Below are 15,616 nucleotides of genomic sequence, written 5' to 3' on the forward strand. Positions count from 1 at the left end.
CATAGAACCCTAATCTCAAGGTAAAGTTTACGATTTCTCATGATTTCTATGATTTTTGTGTGTTTTTTAACTTTTTTGGACGGATCTGATTATCTTTGCTGCAGATCTCGCCATGAAGAGGGGGAAGTAAAAGACTGACACTCCCAAGAAGGCTAATACGAAGTGAGATTCCATTTATCCTTTTAATGTTCTTAGCAGATCGATTGGTGTTGAAAAAGTGTGATTTTCGGAGGGGGAGATTTAACGTTTGTTTTCTTCTCTCTAAAGGCTTTTGGTGATGAAGGGACTGGAATGTGCGGCAAAGAAGCCAAGGAAGTCCAATGTTGGCAAGGATCCCAACACGCCCAAGAGGCCTTAGAGTGCCTTCTTCGTCTTCATGTGAGATCCTCTCTTATCGGCTCATCGATTTACTTTACCCTTCTTTGTACGCCGTTGCTCACTTGATTATCTCGGCAGGGAAGAATTTCGGAAGACGTTCAAGGAAAAGAAGCCTAATAACAAGTCAATCGCAACGGTTAGATTTCCTCTTCCTTTCCCCTACAGATCTTTCTACTCCAGAATTTTTTTTTCTCTTCAATTTTTTACCACCATAATAAGTGCATCAATTTGATCTGAACAGGTTACTAAAGCTGGAGGAGACAAGTGGAAATCTTTGACGAAAGAAGTAAGTAATCAATAGCAACGCATGATTTGCTAATTCAATCGAACACCCTCTTTCTTCCTACTTTTTTTCTTTACTTTTGCATCGGTTAAAGCAAATCATTGTTGACAGGGAAAAAGATCATTTGCATGAGAAGGAGGTGGCTATCAAGCAGCTAAAGTGTGATGGCCTTCAAGTGAACAAAAAGACAATGATTATATACATTAAGGAAGCATATGTCAAAGTCCTTACAAGGTTGGGTCTAAATTATTTGTTGCTTACTGGAAGATAAATGTAGGACTGTATCAAATATTGATGGTGGCATTATTCAATCTGATGCTAACTTGCAAGTCAACTATTTTGAAGGATGATTCATTTGAAATTAATTTGTTGGTTCAAAGAATTTTGTATCAATGTCTTGTAGCCCCAAATGTACCATCCACTTTAAATATTGTCTTGTAGTAAAATCTTCATGGATCAATCCAAAGACAAATGTGAGGATGTTGGTGATAAACCAGGTATGGTGGTCATAGTCTTTATTAGTGGTAATGATTTGCAAAAAGAGTATACTAATTATTCCTACAAAACTTTGCAAATGGTTGGTTGGGTTAGATAAACTTCAAACCGCTATATGTGAATATTAGATGATTTGATGATTTTAGGTTCTTAGTTTTCTTACACTATTTTGCTACAGATGACACCATGAAAGATTCTAACAAGGAAAATGCTGCAAAGAAGCATCTATTAAACATGTTGGGTGCAATCTCAGCACCCACAACATTTACTAAGTTTCCTCCTATATCTGGAAAGGTTGCTGCTGCCCACACAGCCAATCCAATCCATGTAACCTCTAGGTTTATTCGCATATATAGTTCAACCATATCAGAAAATGTCGTGCACGGGCCCTCCCAGAAGAATGGACATGCACATTGCATGCTTTCCTACAGCGTGCCTGATGAATCTATGAGAAAGCGTTAGGTTAATCCTGGGTCGATGGTGATCCAAGGAGGCATGTACTTATTCTTAGTCTCATGGCTAATTCTTACCATTATCTACAAAGAGGTGGCTGGATACATGGCAAGAAAGAAGGTTATACAAATCAAGTAAGATTTGACTGAACTGAACATTTATATTTCCACATCCAGTGCAATTGAAGAAACTCAGGTACTAGGATTATTTAGTGCCCCAATAGATAAACAATAGCTAGTTCAACATTTTATACACTAAGTTATTCAACAACACATGGCAAATGTATTACAACATTTCATTATAATCTGTTGGGAAAAATTCTGATCCCAATTGGCCCCTCATGTTTGCATGGGGCTTTTGATGTGACACTCGAAGTTTCATTCATCTCATTTAATCTTTGTTTAATTATCTCATGACTACATTTCAATGTGATTTCTAGTTCAAGTTCTTTCCAATTTGACCTCTGAAGTTTGTATTGTAGGTTTTGATTTAACTAAGTTTAGTTGCCTCATTTTAGCTTCTGTTGTGTTTTTTGTTTTTTTTTTTAACTCATGTAGTTCAATGAAATAATGGGTCAAGCTTCCGGATCCAGGTTCGGTCTAGAGGACCATAGTGAGTACTTAACCAAATACCAAAGGTTTCATTGATTCAAATGAAACTTGAGGGACTAAATTTAAGTATTCAAACCTCTTTCGTGATCATGGATATTAGCTAAGTCCCAACTTATTAGGAAGTAAAAAATGACTACTCTTTCTTCTTTAGAAATCTAGCACATCATATTAATATTTTTTTTCTTCTTTTCATCCTGAAGGAAAGTAATCTTCAAGACGTTTATTTGTAATTTAGTTACAACCAAACACAAATCTACATAATGTCAATTTTTTTATTGCATTATCAGATTACTACATCTTGATTAGACTGTGTTTCTCTCGGTAGATATTCACAACCGCATGTACTACTAGTCTTGATATTGTGAGAATTCTGCGAATGAGCGGATATGGTCTGCTAGTTCTTGGTCCTTCATTGCATTTTTGGTACAATTTTCTCTCAAAAAATCTACCAAAGCAAGACATAATCACCATTCTGAAGAAAAATTTAATTAGGTAAACTACATTTGGTCCTGTAATGGCTGCTATGTTCTTCTCAGTAAATGCATTTTTACAAGGTATATTTGCATTTTTTTTACTATCCAATTGTTCTATTACAATCTTAACCTCACAAAAAAAATTAAGTTTATATTTTTAAACTAAATAGAAAATAAAGGGTTGACACTTCTTATTTTGTTTTCCTTTTATTTTTTGCTTACCTTTCAGGTGAATCTGGCAATGAGATATTTTCCAGGTTAAACAGAGGTTTGATTCAATTCCCACTATTAAATCCATATTTTTGTACTGGCCTCTGTGTGATTTCATTACATTTAAGTTTGCCCCAGTTCAATTACAGGTAAATTCCTCACTGTGTTGTCACTACACAGCATGGTATGGTGACGATTGGACTTTTTGATGGAGCTAGTGTAACACTCACGAAATATTTTTTAGCTACACTTATGGGTATTCTCTTTTAGAATAAAAAGGAAAAGGGAAATAGAACCAAAAAGAAATAAAAAGAGAGAAGAGTTAAGGCTTGAACCTTGAACCCCTCATAATAGATAAAGCTAAATTGGTGTATGATATATGATTAGCAAAGAATGGAAATTGTAGTTAAAAGTAAGGGTATGATTAAGTAAGGGAGCAAGAGAATGTCAAGTAGCTTTCCTCCTCTTCTTCTTGGTTAAGAGAAGAAGCAAGCAAAAGACAAAAGGCAAGTTGCCTTTTTCTTCTTCTTCTTTCTATTTTTCGTGGGAATGAAGAGGGTGAGAGAATAGAGGAATTTAAGGGGATGAATTGGGACATTTTTCATCCTCATTGAGAATAAATAGGAATGAGAGAAGAGAAGGGAAAGAAAGTTTGGCTACTTCTTCCTCCTTCTTCCTCCTCCTTCCTTCTCCTTCTTCCTCCTCCACCAAGACCTAGAACTCTTTCCTCTTCCTTTTCCGAATCCAAGCTAAGGTTTTCTCCCTAAGAAAACTAATTCACAAGAAGAAGTCCTCAAGATCTACTCCTTACAAGCAAGAGAAGCAAAAGGGAGAACTAGGAGTAGAAGCTTTCTTCTTCCTCTTCACAAGGGTACCTTCTTTTAAGAAAAACCAAGAAAGAGTAAGTAAGTATCCCCTCACCTGTGGTACAAGTTGTTCATGTGTTTTTCCATGAGTTTAGATTTCTTAAAAACCTAGGGTTGCTTCATGAAACTTCGGCCACCAAATTACAAAAAAAAACTTAAGGAAGCTAAAGACCTAAACTAAACATGCTCACTATGTTTCTTATGATATATGTACCCTATGATAGGAGATTAGTTTAGTGTTCTTATGCTTGTACGTTGCTTAGAACTTAGATTCGTGTTCTTTGAACTTTCGGCCAAGGCATGAAAAGAAGACCTAGAAAAGCTTAAGACCTAACTAAACATGCTCACGATGTCCCTTATGATATGTAACTTAGGTTATGAGTTATGTTTAGAATTCTAATGTTTTTATGTTGCTTGTAACCTAGATTTATGCCTAGTAGGTTTCGGCCATGATAGAAATGAAGGTCTAAGAAAGCTTAAAATTTAACCTATCATGCTCATGACTTTCCTTATGATATGGTATGAAGATTTCTTAGTGTTTTCATGCTTGCATGTTGCTTGGAACATAGATGCATCCTACTTTAGGGTTTCAGCCATGATGAGATTAAGGGTCTAAGAAAGCTTAAAAAACAAATCTAACATGCTCATGGTCTTCCTTATGATGTGATATGAAGTTAGATTGATATTCTTATGCTTGTATGTTGCTTAGACTTAGTTTCATGCTCCTTAAACATTCGGCCACAACAAGATTAAAGGACCTAGGAAGCCTAGAACCTAAACTAAACATGCTCATTATGTTCCTTATGATATATGATATGAAATTGGTTTAGGGTTCACATGCTTTCATGTTGTTTGTAACCTAGATTCATGCTTGGCAAGGTTCGGCCATAACAAGATTAAAAGACCTAGGAAGCTTAGAACCTAAATTAAACATGTTCATGATGTTCTTTATGATAAGTGTTATGAAGTTGGTTTAGGGTTCATATGCTTTCATGTTGTTTGTAACCTAGATTGATGCTTGGCAAGTTTCGGCCATAACAAGATTAAAGGACCTAGGAAGCTTAGAACCTAAACTAAACATGCTCATCATGCTCCTTATGATATATGATACAAAATTGGTTTAGGGTTCACATGTTTCCATGTTGTTTGTAACCTAGATTTATACCTTGCATGTTTCGGCCAATTCATGGAATTAGGGTTAGAAACCTAATTATGATTTACTATGTGTCTCACATGCTATGATATGAATTAGGAGATGCTAGTTAATGTTTTTTTTTCCATGCATGAATTATGTTTTCCCTAAGATATGTGATATGCTCATTTATGTATCCCTATAAATCATGCATGATAATGACTCTTATGATTGGCTATATGCTCAAGTATGCATGCTTTATGATATGACAAGTAAAGGCCTAGGAGATGCTTCCCTATTAGTTGGGACAAAGAGAACTCCTTATGATATGATAAGTAAAGGCCTAAGAGTTGCTTCCCTATTTGTTGGGACTAAGAGCACTCTTCATGATATGATAAGTAAATAAGACATGCTATTTTACTTTTTATGTGGTTGTACCGGACCTTAGTGTCCAAGGGATGGGCTCCTTAGTTCGCCCCTAGGCCGACGAACGTAGTACGGACCTAGTATCCCTAGTAGGTTCGGGATTAGCTACCCCATCCTAGGGATTGCGCGCATTTATGTTATGTGGTACATAGCCGGGCCCTCATGTTGAGATTATATTTAAGTATTATATGATATTTCTTTAAAAGACATCTCCACATGACATGACGCATGTTTTTGAAAGACATCTTGCATATACTTTTATGTTATGATATGATATGACATGATGTTTTTTTATGTTATGATATGACATGATGCTCTTTACATGATATGACGTTTTAGATAATTATGTCTCCATGCTATATGCTTATGTGATTATGCTATGATACATGATTTTTGTGAGTAGGAAAGGATCTTACTAAGCCTGTGTGCTTATAGTTTACTTTCTTTGTACCGTAGATAAGGGTAAAGGATGGATAACCTAAGGGAGCAGCAGGAGGGGCAAGAGATATGTGTGGTAGTGGCTCGGCTAAGGAAAAGAGCTGCTTATGCTAATTTATGCTTGATATGAATTATGTCTATCTTATGTTAATATTTTGCATGATTACTTAATACCTATTCATGCTTATGTTGGAAATTGATATCATGTCTTTTTAAATTTAAAATTTTGCTTAACATGCTCATATGATTATAAAGGATCTGATAATTAGTTATTGGTTTTAAAAGAAAAGTAAATTAAAATTATAAAAGAATATATAAATAAATACTTCCGCTGCTTTAGAAATAGATTAATATGCATGTATGTTTGTGAGTAACCCCGTCCTAGCAGGAGGGGTGGGCGTTACAGCTAGTATGGGGAAGCCTGGATTTATTATAGAACTGATGATCAACAATATTAGAAACGGTTGGCATGAAAGAATCAGCAAGTGAAAAAGAGGAGTCCAATGAAATCCTACAAGTTGAAGATTGTGATGGGACTTGGGTTGACAATAATTAAGTGCAATCCTACATGGCATGAACCACCATCACAAGTTTCTAGTCTTCTGGTTATTGCTCATTACTTGTAAATAGAGTTTATTTGTTTATTTGTAATTGGGTTAAATTTTATTTGAACATGAGATATGTTTCTTCTTTTGTGATTGTAATTCTTGTATAACTAATATTTTGAATGATATTGATGTGGGGAATATTCTTTCTTGATTATGATTTTTTTTTATATATTTAAATTGAAATCAGATATATTGGTATCAAAAGATAATAATTTGAAAGACAACGGTTTAAAATCGTTATTGTTGTCTATCACCCTCAAAGACAACGGTTAAAAACCGTTTGTAACACCCATGGAATACTTAGCAGGATTTTAGATATATTTTTATCATAATAAAAATAAATAGGCCTTATGTGTAAATTTGCAAAAATAATAATACAAATAGAACCAAAAAGAGATGACCAAGGCTTGAACCTTGGATCTCTTATTAGATATATGTAGATGTAAACCAATAGACCAAGAGAAGTTATTATTAAAGAGAGAAGTAACAATATAGTTAAGAGTAAGAGAAGAGTTGTGTTTTTTTTTCATTGAGAAGTTGAAGTTAGAGTTGCCTTCTCCCTCTTAAAAGAAAAGAGGATTCTTGCTTCCTCTTTTCATTAAGGAGAAATAAAAGAAAGGAGAAGGAAAAGTATATTTTCCCTTCCTTCTCTCTTGAGGAATAAAAAGGAAATTAAGGATGAAAACTCATTTTCTCCTCTTCCTTCTCCCTCCTCCGCTTCACCGTGACCAAGACTTCCCCCACCTCTCCTTGCCGAAATCCAAAGCAAAGGAGGACCCCTCTCTAGGAAGGCTCCACAAGCAGGATCCCTTTTCCTTAAGCAAATAAGGATGTAAGTATTCCCTCACCTGTGGTACAAGTTGCTTACGGTGTTTTCGAAAGATTAGAACTCTTGGAAATAAAAATAAAAAGAGGAGAAGAAACCATGCTCATGAGTCTTAGTAGGAATTTAGTTAGGAAAGAAATTATGTGTGTGATGTTAAGCTTGATCTTCTTATTAAGATGTTTATTGACCTTCTTTTCCTTTTATAAGTTTCGGCCATGATGCGGATTTAGAGTTCATGAGGCTTAAAACTTAATCTAACATGCTCATGGATTTATTTATGATGTGTTATGAAATTGGCTAGAGATTCATGTTCATATGTTGTTTAGAAGTTATGTTCTTGCCTTGAGAAAGTTTCGGCTATGATGAAGATTTAGAGTTCATGAGGCTTAAAACTTAATCTAACATGCTCATGGATTTATTTATGATGTGTTATGAAATTGGTTAGAGATTCATGTTCATATGTTGTTTAGAAGTTATGTTCTTGCTTGAGAAACTTTCGGCCATGATGGAAATATTAGGGTTCATGAAACTCAAAACCTAAATTAGTATGCTCATAGACCTCTATATGATATGTTATGAAATTAGCTAGAGATTTATGTTTACATGTTGTTATATGTTTACTTTTAAGCTTATGAAGTTTCGGCCATCATAGAGTTTTAGGGTTTCATCAAGCTCTAAACCTAATTTAGCATGTTCATAGGCTTCCTCATGATATGTTATCAAATTGGCTAGGTACTTATGTTCAAAGGTTGCTTATAAGTCTACTTCTTGTTGTATGATGTTTCGGCCATGATAACTTTTTAGGGTTCATGAAGATCAAAACCTAAGTTAGTATGCTCATAGACTTTCTTATGATATGCTATAAAATGTGCTAGAAATTCATGCTTATATGTTGCTTAGAAGTCCATTTCCTACTTGATGAGGTTTCGGCCATGATGAATTTTTAGGGTTTCATCAAGCTTCAAACCTAATCTAGCATGCTCATAGATTTCTTTATGATATGTTATCAAATTGGCTAGGTATTTATGTTCATATGTTGCTTAGAAGTTCACTTCTTGTGGTATGATGTTTTGGCTATGAGGAGGTTTTAGGGTTCATGGAACTCAAAACCTAATTTAGTATGTTAATAAACTTCTTATGATATGTTATGAAATTTTGCTAAGTATTCATGTGTATGTTGCTTAGAAGTTATCTTTTGTTATGAACTCTATAACCTAGGATTCAAGGAAGTTTAAACTTAAACTTAGCAAGCCATGAATTTTCCTTGTGATATGACATGAAAGTAGTTGCTGTTTTATGCTTATAAAGAACTTAGTTCATGCTCTTAAAGGTTCGACCACAACCAAGTTAAAAGGCCTAGGAAGCTTAAAACTTATTACCTATGCTCATGATATTCTTTATAGTTTATGATATGAAATTAATTTAAGGTTCACATGCTTATATGTTGTTGGAACCTAAAACTTAGCAAGGTGACTCTTGACCACCATATATAGCTAGGGTTAGAGACCCAATCATAACCTTACTAGGTGTCTCACATACTAGAATATGGACTAAGAGATGCTAGTATATGTTTTCCATGTATGATTATGGTTGCCTACGATAATTCATGTACTTAATTAAGGATACTCATGGATTATGCATGATGATGACCCTTATGATATGTTTTATGTTTAAGTATGCATGTTTTATGATAAGATCAGTAACATGTTGATTATGTATGTTATGAATTATGCATGATATGGTTCTTATGATGAATATGTACTCAAGCATGTATGATTTCAAAGATGTTGTATGCTCATTTATGTAAGATTATGAACCAAGCATGATAATGGTTTTATATGATGTCTATGTGCCAAGAATGTATGCCTTATGATATGATAAGAAAATGACAAAGAGTTGCTTCCCTTAAGTTGGGATTAAGAGCACTCTTCATGTTAAGACAAGAGCATGACATCTATGATGATATGATATGACAGTTATGATGATATGATATGCATGACATGTACTTTACTTTGTATGGCTTGTACCAAGGGTGGGCTCCATAAGTGCCCCTAGACCGACGGACTATGAACGGGTCTAGTAAAAGGGGATGGGCTCCTTAGTACGCCCCTAGGCCGACGGACTATGAACGGGTCTAGATCCCTGGTAGGTTCGGGGCTAGCTACCCTGTCCTAGGGATTGCGCGCATTTATGTATGTATATGGTACATGCCGGGCCCTTATGATGATGATACTATGTTCAAGTATTAAAAAGATATGTTTAAAGACATCTTGCACCCGACATGGCATATGTTTTAAAAGGACATTTTGCATAATGCACCCATGCATATATGATATGTTTCCTTATGTTTCATGTAATCTGATGATATGTTATGTTTCTCATGACTCTTCTTATATGTTTCCTTTATTTATGATATGTTAGAAACATGGTTCATAAGGATATGTTATGATCAGAAATTATGCTCACATTTCATATTGATAGATGATTATGTTTTCAATGATGATATGCTTATATGATTATGCTTGAGATACGGTTTTTGTGAGTAGGAAAGAATCTTACTGAGCTCGTGTGCTCATATCTTACTTCCTTGTACCACAGATAAAGGCAAGGGATGGATGACCTAAGGGAGCTGCAAGAGAGGCAAGGAGGTGTGTGTGGCAGTGGCTCGGCTGAGACAAATAAGACCTGCTATAATATTTTGTTATGTTTGACATGAACCATTTGTATTTATATTACATTCCAGTATAACTTTATGATATTTCCGCTGCCTTATGTTATAAGAAAGAAATTTTAAATATGCATGTATCCTGGAATAGTTAAGTAAGTAGCCCTGTGCCTTTGAGTAGCAGGGAGGGCGGGCGTTACAGGTTGGTATCAGAGCGAGGTTATCCTTTCCACTACACACACACCGAGTCTCTTTCTGCCGCTCCAAGTAAGTAAGAAAATTTTTATGCTTAGTATATTTATTTTATGATGCTTATGCTCAGTTTATTCAGTATACTTCTTTTATGATGCTTATGCTCAGTTTATTTACACTACAACAAAAATAACTTTTCGCAGCTTGCTATTAACAGCGCACATTAAAAGCACGCCGTTAATAGTATTTTTAACGGCGTGCATATTGATGCGCGTTGTTAATAGTATAAACTTAAAGAAGGAAAAAAATTATGTCTAGATATTAACAACGCACATTAAAAGTATGCCGTTAATACTATAAATATTTAATAACAATAACGGCATGCAAAAATAAGCACGCTGCGAATACTTTTTAAAATTATTAACGGCATGCAGCATGCTGCGATTAGTTTAAAAAATAATAATAATAAAAAATTATTATTTACGACCATGATTAAAAGGAATGTGTTTTGACCCAGCATGTTTTGACCCACTTTAATTTTTTTTTAAAATTATAGTTTAAAAGATAGTTATCTTTAAAAAAAATAAATTAAACAAAAATATGTAAATAATAAAAAAATTACATCCAACCCCAAAAGCCGATCAATAATAAACATGGTTAAAAAAAAAGTAAAGAAAAAATTAAAGTAAGTAATTAAATAAAAATGTAATAAGTAAAAACCACAATTAAAATAAAAAAAATGCTAGGTTAAAAACATAAACCAGATCAAAGTCGCCGAAGCCATCGCCGCTTCCTCTCCCACTACAGGAAAATTGATCTATTGTGATATTATCTTAATGACACTTATTTCTAAGTGTCATAATAAATACCTTATAATGACATTTATTTAAAAATAATACAAAAATAAAATAAAATATCATGTTAGATCCTTTATCTTGACATTTCTAATAAATGTCATTATTAATCCATTAATACTTAGTTTAATCTATTAATAATTAGCCATAGCAAAAATCCAAATCCTCGTCCGCACTTGTCACACCCTCCGCACTTTTCCCTACGGCACCAAAAAACTTCTCACGCTGCACGCTGTAAGATATCAGAAAATTTAAATAATAAGGTTATTTGGGAAATAGCCTTATAAAATTTTTCCAGAATTTTTAGAAATTTTTTGGAGCTCGTACGACGAGTTTTAAGGGGACAAATTGATGGCGCGGATAAAACCTATTTGGGATACCCATTTAAGTGAGGAAATGTTTTATTTATATAATCCTTTTTCCTTATTTTCTTTCCCAAACGCCGAACCTTTCTTCCCCAACCCTTCGCGACCCGACTTCCCTCTATTCTCTGTTCTCTCTCGCGGACGATCGACGCCAACGGAGCAAGGCTTCAACTCCGGCGATCTTTTCTCTGCCGGAATCGACCCTTAAGCTCAGATCCAGCCGAAGCCCTTCTCCTTCTCAGTCAGATCTCTCTCTTCTCTCACGCGGAAGATCCGACGCACCCGACGCCGACAGAGGGCAACTGCTTTCCGACGATCTGGGCCTCTTCGCATCGCCTGAGGACCGTCTCCGGATTCTTGAAGGTGCTGACGCTGTCCAAGCTCTTCCGATGGAGCGATCCCTTCCTCGGCCGGTTCTTACGCGTGAGCGACGATGGCTAGGTGGCTAGGGCACAGTGGAGGGCTTGGTTTTGGTTGTTTCCGACCGATTGATCCTTCGTTTCCTCCTTCTTGAGCTGTTCACATAACGATCCGTGGCTCCTCAAAGTGGATCAGATTGGGCGATACCTTCTGGAGACAACCGATTGAGGTAAGCTTAGGTCTTCTTCTCTGTTACCGATCCTCTTCTTCTTTTCAGTTGAATTAGGTTACAGATTTGGAGATGTTGGTATCATGGAGGTGTTCTTGAGCTGCCGGGAAGAGGCTAGAAGGATGGTTAATTGATCAGTGATCTCCCTGCTTGACCTCCTGTTGTGATCCGATTGATTCCAATGAGGTTGAGTGCCGTGGATCAACAAGCACGACTGTGAGGTGAGGTTCTGTGTACTGTAGGTGTTCTTGGTTCTGCTCTACTTGTTCCAGCATCAACAGTAGCTGTGATTTGAGGTAAGGTGTAGGAATTAGGGTTAATTGGATTACTAGATCAGTTAGTATGATTGGTATATCATTAGTTGATACATGTTGTAATTAGTTGTTGATTGTGTGTAGATTTATTTAGTTTAGAATTAATCTAATGGATAAAAGTTCATCTCCTCTTAGGTTTGTGTATATCCTAATTCTCCCATGTTTCTACCTCTTTTTCTAACAATTAGGATAAGAGTTCTATGATAGAGTTCTAGGTTTTCCATACTTTATTTATTATTATTTTTTTTAATATTTTTTTTTTTTGTTCTATGATAGAGTTCTAGGTTTAGTATGTATATTATCTTGATGACATATTAAACATTTTCTTTCAACTTAGGTTCCTGCAATCTCTATGATTCATTTGCAATCTAGTTTATTGAACTATCTCTCTTATAACAATAGCAAATCTGTTTGGCACAGGCCAAAGAATGATCATATTTATAGACTGTTATCCATAAAAAAAATTAACTTTGTGGCAATTACATGATGGAAGGACATAATACCAAGGAAAAACTTTGTCAGTTACCTCTACCTATTAAAATATAATGATAGGTTTTTTCAAGTTTTGTAATTACAAGTTTTGTAAAACTTGTGTGAATAATACATGATATTTATTTGTTTAAAATATAATGATGTAGGAATCAATTTTTTATATGTGATTTTCTTTCTTGGTAATCAAAAAGTTAACTTGCATGTTAGATTGTTTTGGAGATTTTTTGTCTTAATGAGTGATTCACCTTTATTTAGAACCCTCCCAAGCTGGCTACTCCTCTATTTGATACTAAAATGGCAGAGGATCCTAAGATGACATACATAGACCTAGATAATCTTCAAATTATGTTTTAAACGAAGAGGTATTTACTTATATTCGCAAGCATGTTATATATAAGTCTGCCACTAGATTCATGTCTTTAATGTACTGTTGAATTGATAGCACTAATTCTTTTCCGCACAGTAGTGTTTGGTCTTGCATTGTGATGGCGTCTGAGTGTTGGCTTGGTCTCTGTTGGCTTGCTACATATCTAGAAAGCTCCATGATTTGTGCTAAGGTAGTTCTTCTCAACGAGCATATCTGAGATGGAACTTCCATGCTACTTGCTTTTCCGAGTTTGATTTGCTGCTACAAGATCGGAAAGATATTATGTAATTGTTGTTCCTTCTGGTCGAACAGTTTCACTTTTCCGTCTTAGTTTCTTGTATGTTCTTTGTTAAATAATTACGTGGATTTAATTCTTATCGGTAACAGCTGAAGCGTATCCAATTTGGATTTTCCAGCTCAAAATATCAGTAGATTTGTTGTGGTAGTGCCTTAACAGGATTTGAGACTTCTTCATTCAGGTAGGTTATGCTCGTTTGACTCAGATTATGGTAATTATTTTTAATTTTTTATAATTTAAGTAATAAGTAATGATATATGTATCTTTTGAATTGTGTCGTAATGATTTTGTATATATTTCTATATTTAAGGAAAAGACAAGTCCGGTAGATATAAAAATTACAAGATTGCAAGTTTGGATTGAATGTCACAAGAAAAAAAATGGGGAGCCTAGTACTCAAGCTATTGGAGAGAAAATAGTAAGCATGTCCACTCATTTTAGATTCCTTTAGTATTTTATTTCACTGATCTTGTTTTTCATAAGAATTTATACTTAAGATCTCTATTTATACAGCCTAAAATGTTTTTTCTGTACCTCCTTGTACATGTGTTCAAGCTGTTTTTTACTTGTGAGTTGGTACATGTGTTCAATTTCAGGTGGACCTAATTCGACCAAATGATGAAATGCAGTTTCTCGATGATGCAATAGGAAGCACGGTCGCATGATTATCTAAATTTATAGTATTGTGTGATTGATACATATTATACTAATTTGTTTGGATTGTAAGTTGAATTGTTGTTATGTAATTGCTAGTTTGTTAGAGATTTCATATATTGTTTTAGATGTTTTGAGTTTTTGTGGTATAATGAAAAGCTATGACTTTTATTAATTCTGTATGGATTTGATTTGTACTAAATTTGTTGTAAAATTTTAATTTATTATTTTTGTCAATTTTTTTTAATATAGTTAAGACCATTAACAGCATACGTTTGCGCGCTGTCGATAGTATTTTTCGCAGCGCGCAACGCACACCGCAGATACTATTATTCGCGGCGTGCTTGCCGCGCTGCGGAAAATACTATCCGCAGCGCGCAAAGCAAGCCGCGGATAATAGTATCCGTGGCGTGCGTTGCGTGCTGCGAAAAATACTATCCGCAGCGCGCAAAGCACGCCGCGGATAATAGTATCCGCGGCGTGCTTTGCGCGCTGCATAAAATACTATTCGCAGCGCGCAAAAGCAAGCCGTGAATAATTTATGACTTTCAACAGCTTTTAACTGTGCAGCGCGCAATGCGCGCTGCGAAAAGTGAATTTGCGTGCTGCGAAAAGCCATTTTTGTTGTAGTGTTAGTATATTTCTTTTGTGATGCTTATGCTCAGTTTATTTAGTATATTTCTTTTATGATGCTTATGCTCAGTGTATTTAGTATATTTCTTTTATGATACTTATGCTTAGTTTATTTATTTATTCCTTTTATGATGTCTATGCTCAGTTTATTTATTTATTTTATTTATGGTGCTTTAGTAGTATGCATGCTAACTTTATTCTCTAAGTCACAGTTTTATTTAGGTTGCATGATGGTAGGTTAGGAATGATAATAACTTATGCTAACACTGTTGTCATTAATGAAGATAAGGATGACTAGGAGACGTAATACCAGAGCAGAGGAAACAGCACCTCCACTAGATCTGATGCATGTAGTTACCGAACTCCAACATCAAGTTACGGAACAGCAGCAAATGATCACTGCTCTGTTGAATCAACAGGGAAATCCTGTTACCCCGCCAGGACACCAGAAGGTAGTACCAGTAATACCTACAGCTGTTCCAGTACCACCGGCACCTGCTGTTGGGTTCGTCGGGCCGCGAAAACCGCTTTTTCGCGTCGCGGAAACCCCGAGTCACCCGAAGCCATGGATCTCATGCAAAGATTCGTAAACAAAACTTTTCGAAAAACCTTTTCTTGTACGAGTTTGTAAAAACTTTAGATCTACACTAAAGTTAAGATCATTACCCTTGATGCGCGCCCCACGCGAATCCCGCTCGTCCAAATGTTGCCGGATCTCAAGACCATCAAGCGCACGATCCTCTAGAAGTATCCACACGGACACACTAGATGGAGGTGACCAAAAACCAAGGTGTGCTAGCACCTATGTGGTTCGGCCAAGGAAGGAGGAGAGGGAGAGAGCAAGAAGAACTCTAGGAGGAAGAAGAAGGAATGAATGATAGAATCAATTTTCAAAAATGAAAATTTTTTCTCCACATTCAAGTGGCCGGCCACCTTCTAGGAGGTGTAACCCCCACATTAATTCCAATTAATGTGGAGACCATTAAGAGTTGTA

General features: G+C 35.5%; 1 long non-coding RNA gene across 2 annotated transcripts; it reads left to right on the forward strand.

Moving 5' to 3' along the window:
• The first annotated feature begins 11,957 nt into the window (after positions 1-11,957).
• On the forward strand, positions 11,958-13,667 carry LOC122034920. Of its 2 annotated transcripts, XR_006126825.1 has the most exons (4): positions 11,958-12,085; positions 13,137-13,227; positions 13,425-13,516; positions 13,646-13,667. It is a non-coding gene; the product is annotated as an uncharacterized LOC122034920 (long non-coding RNA). The 2 variants fall into 2 exon arrangements; XR_006126826.1 differs by lacking the exon at positions 13,646-13,667 and having other exon boundaries at positions 13,425-13,517.
• Positions 13,668-15,616: the final 1,949 nt, after the last annotated feature.

This window comes from Zingiber officinale, chromosome 11B (assembly GCF_018446385.1).
Source record: "Zingiber officinale cultivar Zhangliang chromosome 11B, Zo_v1.1, whole genome shotgun sequence".
NCBI classification, from domain to species: domain Eukaryota; kingdom Viridiplantae; phylum Streptophyta; class Magnoliopsida; order Zingiberales; family Zingiberaceae; genus Zingiber; species Zingiber officinale.